This window comes from Taudactylus pleione, unplaced genomic scaffold (assembly GCF_031769625.1).
Source record: "Taudactylus pleione unplaced genomic scaffold, aTauple2 ptg000129l, whole genome shotgun sequence".
Taxonomy (NCBI): domain Eukaryota; kingdom Metazoa; phylum Chordata; class Amphibia; order Anura; family Myobatrachidae; genus Taudactylus; species Taudactylus pleione.
Window position 1 is genome coordinate 3,764,976 of NW_028284531.1, and position 6,329 is coordinate 3,771,304.

The following is a 6,329-nucleotide window of genomic DNA, read 5'->3' on the forward strand; positions in this document are numbered from 1 at the left end:
TATATTAGGACCTAACATGAAATCCCTTTTATCTTTTTCATCTTCATTAAAGAAATGGTGCTATCTCATAATTATCGTTAAATCCTCTAGGAGTCATAGTGTCCAATTCGAAAATCCAGAACATCTCACGTTTGGATAATTTATTTGCAAGATCTCCTCCTCTATCTCCCAATTCCACATGTTCTATAGCTTTGAACGTTAGGTCATCTGGATCCGATCTATGGTGTGAAATAAAGTGTCTTGACACCATATGAGTCTCCACCTTGTTCTTGATATTCCTTATATGTTCTTGTATACGAAGTTTTAAAGATCGTTTGGTCTTTCCTACATATTTTATTCCACATGAACATTCCAAGAGGTAAATGACTGAAGTTGAATTGCAATTAAGATGTTGTTTAATTTTGTATTCCTTGGTATTTGCAGAATTACTGAAGTTTTTTCTCTGCCGATGTAAAAATTTGCATATATTGCACTTGCCACATTTGTAACTCCCTGGACAGTTATGGATAATGTTGGATTTTGAAATATTAATATCACTTAACATACTAGGTGCTAGAGAATCTTTGAGATTCCTTGCCTTTCTGAATACAATGGGGGGTCTGGGTGGTAGAATTTCTTTTAAGACTGGATCCATTAGAAGGATCTTCCAATGCTTATTAAGGGAAATCTTAATGTCTCTCTCCTGTGCGTTATATGTTGTGATGAATGGGATGATATTCTTCTCTTCCTCTTCCACATTCTTATATTCCAATAACATATTCCTCTCCATGGTATCCATTTTCTCCTTTGCTTCCAATAATAACCTTGGAGGATATTCTTTCTCTAAAAATCGATTTGTATATATTTGGATTTGCTCGTTACATGTTTGTGTTTCACTGCAATTTCTTTTTATTCTGTGAAATTGTGAGTACGGAATATTCTCTTTCCATCTTCTTAGATGTCCGCTCTTAAAATGAAGATAACTATTGGTATCTACTTCCTTTATGAAGTTCTTTGTAATGATCGTGTTTTCTTCTCCACGTAGAACCAAATCCAGAAATTCAATAGTACTCTTATTTATTTTCGATGTGAATTTCAAATTCATATTATTCTCTGAAATGTGATTTAAAAACAATTGGAAATCTTCCTCCGACCCTTCCCATATTATCAGAATATCATCTATATATCTCTTAAAAAATATGATGTTATTTCTAAATGGATTATTTTCATAGACATAATTCTTTTCCCAACATCCCATAAAAAGATTGGCAAAGCTAGGGGCAAAAGTTGTCCCCATAGCAGTGCCGCAAATTTGCCGATAAAATTGGTGTAAAAATTTAAAATAATTATGATCCAGAATAAAAGACATTAAATCACATAAAAATTCTTTGTGTGTAGTGCTCATTGTTGGGTCCACTTCAAAATATTCTCTACAAGCATTGATCCCTTTACCATGTTCAATACATGTGTATAAGGATTGAACATCAATTGTGACCCATGAATAAGTTGCTTTCCATTCCATCCCTTTTAAAATTTGTAATAAATTAGTAGTGTCTTTTAAATACGATTGAAGTTCTTTCACATATTTACATAAAAAAATGTCCACATATTCAGACAGGTGTGAAGTTAACGAATCTATTCCTGCGATGATGGGTCTTCCTGGGGGATTTTCCAAAGACTTATGAATTTTTGGTAGAAAATAAAATATGGGGGTTGTAGGATTGGTCTGTAGGAGATATTGGAACTCCTCCTTGGTTAAAATGCCATTATGTAGTCCATATACTAAGAGTCTCCTTAACTCATCCACATATTTCTCCAAAGGATCACAATCGAGTGGTACATAGGAATTACTGTCACCTAATAACCTATGAGATTCCTTAATATATTGTGATCTATCCATAATGACCAATCCCCCCCCCTTGTCAACTTGTTTAATGACAATATCCTTGTTGTTTTGTAAGCTTTTTAAGGCTTCTTTTTCTTTATTTTTCAGATTCTGTTTATTATTGTGTTTCAGATTGCCTTCACATAAGTCTTTCTTAACTAAGTCATAAAAAACATTAAGATGATTTCCTTTCGATTCGAGTGGATAATACTTCGATTTATCCTTTAGTCCTGACTTGGAAGCATTCTCCTGAAAATTCTTAATCACTGCGTCATCTTTTCTTATAAAGTGTCTTTTTAATGTCAAGTTTCTTATAAATTTGTTGAGATCAATGAAGGTCTGGAACCTATTCATATTACTTGATGGAGCAAATGTCAGCCCTTTGTTCAATAATGACACTTCTTGTTTAGATAAGATGTGTTTAGATAGATTAAAGATCCCTCTTTCCTTGGGGTCTACATCAGGTTCCTCCTTTTGTAATTTCTTCCTCCTGCCTCCTCGTATCCCTCTTCGTCTCTTACCCTTCTTTTCATAGGGGATGCCAATTTCGTGGTTTCCCTGAAGAAGGTTTTCCTTGGATTCATTGAATTGTGGTCTGGTCCTGGGGATAAAAAATGATCTGAATCGCTATTTGAATCAAATCTTTGAAGTGTTGAAAACCGGTTCTTTGTGTGGTATGTTCTATAGTTGGGTTGTTCATTCATAACATCATCCCTTTTAAAACTTTGTTTTCTTCTAGATGGAACTGTTCTCCAAGTGGTTGTTTCTTGTCTGGGATTATGTAATGACTGTTGTCCAACCGATTTATTGAATCTACTCCAATTCTTGACTTTATTGGAGTCATAATCTTGTTTGTCCCTAATAAATTTCCTCTCTTTCCCTTTCATGACATCCTCTTCAATACGGTCAAGTTTGCGTGATAAAACTTTCTCGTTAATATTATATTCCCCATTATCCTTGAATTTCTCCATATGTGTTTCTTTTTGTTTTATCTCAAGTTCCAATTCTGACATTATATTTTTCTTTTCCATAATAATTAATTTCATCAAATCCATGGAACAATTATGTAAAATTTTGTCCCATTTATCCATAAATTCTGATTTATCTAAACCAAAGGTTGGATTTTTTAATAGTCTCAAACCTCTTGGAATTCTATTAACTGATATGTAATGTTCAAGACCCTTGATGTCCCACCATGCCTTGATCTCTTTAGTGAGAGATTTCTCCATCTCCCAAAACAGGTTATCTAAATTTTCGGTTGGAATACTCTCTTGTATTAAAACATGGTCCTCATTAAATATTTTCTGGCATAAATCACTCCTTTTGTTTAGACGTTCATTGTTTCTGTACATCTTTGTATGTTTATCTGTTTGGGACTCCTCCAAAAGGCTGCTGTATTCAATAACCAAAGTTTACATGCAGCAGAAGATCACAGCGCCAGTTGGGTGCAAATCCCTCAATGTGGTATTTTATCAGTTGTGTGTCTATTGTCTCACACTAAAATTTGTAATAATGTGACACTATTATAATGCACCCCCAAAAATGTGTGAGTGGCAGCTCAACCAGCAAAATAATGTAACAGTGGTGATCTATTACATATACAAACAAATAGAAAATACAAGGAGCTGGTATAGAGCGCCTACTGTGCTTATATAGCTTATTATAAAGTGCTAACAATATAAAGTGATATCGTGCAATAAAAGTGCTAATGCAAGGATAGTGATATCAAATTATCATTATCCTCAAATATTTATGCAATTTGTAATATATAGAGTATAACTTATAAAATAACAACGGTCTATATGACTAAAGTGCTATTGCAGAGATCCTTCAAGGATCATAAACTGAATTAACAATCATAACATTCCATAAACGTGTGCAAAAAATGCATAAATAATTTAAAATGTGAATCAATAAAAGTGCAAAAATTCATTTAAAATAACAAATTAATTTTAATCAGACACAACAATAGATATCCTCCTACATGAAGGATAAATGACATAAAAACACATAAAACCATGGACAAAAATGTGTATATATAAAAAAGGACTATAAATTTATCAGAATAAATAGGAATAAAAATCGTAGCTTATCTGATAAAAATGGCAAGTTCATGAATGGAAAGATAATAGCAGCCTCCAACGCGTTTCGTCCGTATCCTGGACTTCTTCAAGGGATATTTTAGCTCCTGTGGGGTATCCAATATTTATACCCCCTCTAATAATGACAAACAAGAATTGACAGAGCTCCTTAGTGTCATCACTTCCGGTTTTCTAAACAGTTCCTCTCTATTAAAGTGGAGTAACCACTTAGAATCACATTAGGCCATTTCCTTTATTAAAACATTGTTAAATTGGAAGTCTGTTTCCTAAATATAAATTATTTGCTAGCATATTACTCCTTCCTTGCTGTGTATCGCGTCGCGTCACTTCCGCCCTTGTTATTCGTGCATCGCGGTCCTTCCGCCCTTACTTGAGCAGTTCACTACATCACTTCCTCCTCCGTTGTCAACATCCCCATTGCGCGCTATGCCTCCTCCTTCCTTGTGCAGGATAGGACCTTTTATCCACTCGTCCGCCCGTCACGTGTGTCACGTCCAGCGTCAAAGCATCTCCAGTTTCTGGCGGCCTCCATCTTTGTACCCTAAATGTATCCTTTGCCCGCGGCCATCTTGCTACTCTCATAAGTTCCATTTTCTTTGCCATATTTATGCTCCCATCTGCATCATGTTATTTATAATCCTGGGGATAGTAGTTTAGTTATTATTTCCTATATGGAATAATGGATGACAATATTAGTTTAAATATATATAACCAGCCATATGCTTGGACTCTAAAAAATGATGAGAAATTGTGACAGTTTCTAATTATTCTCCACACCTATTCAGAATCATAACTAGAATTCAAACAACTCCATAAATAAATAAATATCACATATATTGATGTATAATGTAGACTTATATGTGGACACTAGTAAAAAATCCTAAAATCATACTATTGGGGACTAATATAGTACATCCTTAAAAAATAATAAGTAATGATGATATTAAAAATTCTTCTTAAAAAAATGGATGGCAATCTTCTTTAGGGATTTTATAGTTCATATGCATATATATATATAGTCTTTTCACTCTGTAGGGTCAGTTGGTTCTTATGTGAGTCTTGAAACATGTAATCGATATTGTTGCATTCTGGAAATTCTTACTCCCATCTTCGGATTTATAAATCAGAGAATTCTTCTTAGGTCGTATGTCTTGGGGGATTCATGCTTATATGTCACATAAAGATACTACCGTACCTGGTCTTCCATAGAGGTCTCCCATCCAAGTACTAACCAGGCCCAATGGTGCTTAACTTCCAAGATCAGACGAGATTGGGTGCTCTAACCCAGGTATGACGGTAGGTTATATTAGGACCTAACATGAAATCCCTTTTATCTTTTTCATCTTCATTAAAGAAATGGTGCTATCTCATAATTATCGTTAAATCCTCTAGGAGTCATAGTGTCCAATTCGAAAATCCAGAACATCTCACGTTTGGATAATTTATTTGCAAGATCTCCTCCTCTCTCTCCCAATTCCACATGTTCTATAGCTTTGAACGTTAGGTCATCTGGATCCGATCTATGGTGTGAAATAAAGTGTCTTGACACCATATGAGTCTCCACCTTGTTCTTGATATTCCTTATATGTTCTTGTATACGAAGTTTTAAAGGTCGTTTGGTCTTTCCTACATATTTTATTCCACATGAACATTCCAAGAGGTAAATGACTGAAGTTGAATTGCAATTAAGATGTTGTTTAATTTTGTATTCCTTGGTATTTGCAGAATTACTGAAGTTTTTTCTCTGCCGATGTAAAAATTTGCATATATTGCACTTGCCACATTTGTAACTCCCTGGACAGTTATGGATAATGTTGGATTTTGAAATATTAATATCACTTAACATACTAGGTGCTAGAGAATCTTTGAGATTCCTTGCCTTTCTGAATACAATGGGGGGTCTGGGTGGTAGAATTTCTTTTAAGACTGGATCCATTAGAAGGATCTTCCAATGCTTATTAAGGGAAATCTTAATGTCTCTCTCCTGTGCGTTATATGTTGTGATGAATGGGATGATATTCTTCTCTTGTGTCTGATTAAAATTAATTTGTTATTTTAAATGAATTTTTGCACTTTTATTGATTCACATTTTAAATCATTTATGCATTTTTTGCACACGTTTATGGAATGTTATGATTGTTAATTCTGTTTATGATCCTTGAAGGATCTCTGCAATAGCACTTTAGTCATATAGACCGTTGTTATTTTATAAGTTATACTCTATATATTACAAATTGCATAAATATTTGAGGATAATGATAATTTGATATCACTATCCTTGCATTAGCACTTTTATTGCACGATATCACTTTATATTGTTAGCACTTTATAATAAGCTATATAAGCACAGTAGGCGCTCTATA

General features: G+C 34.0%; 1 pseudogene; it reads right to left on the bottom strand.

The window, feature by feature from the left end:
* Positions 1-5,149: 5,149 nt before the first annotated feature.
* On the bottom strand, positions 5,150-5,268 carry LOC148523590 (5S ribosomal RNA; annotated as a pseudogene).
* Between the last annotated feature and the right edge of the window lie 1,061 nt (positions 5,269-6,329).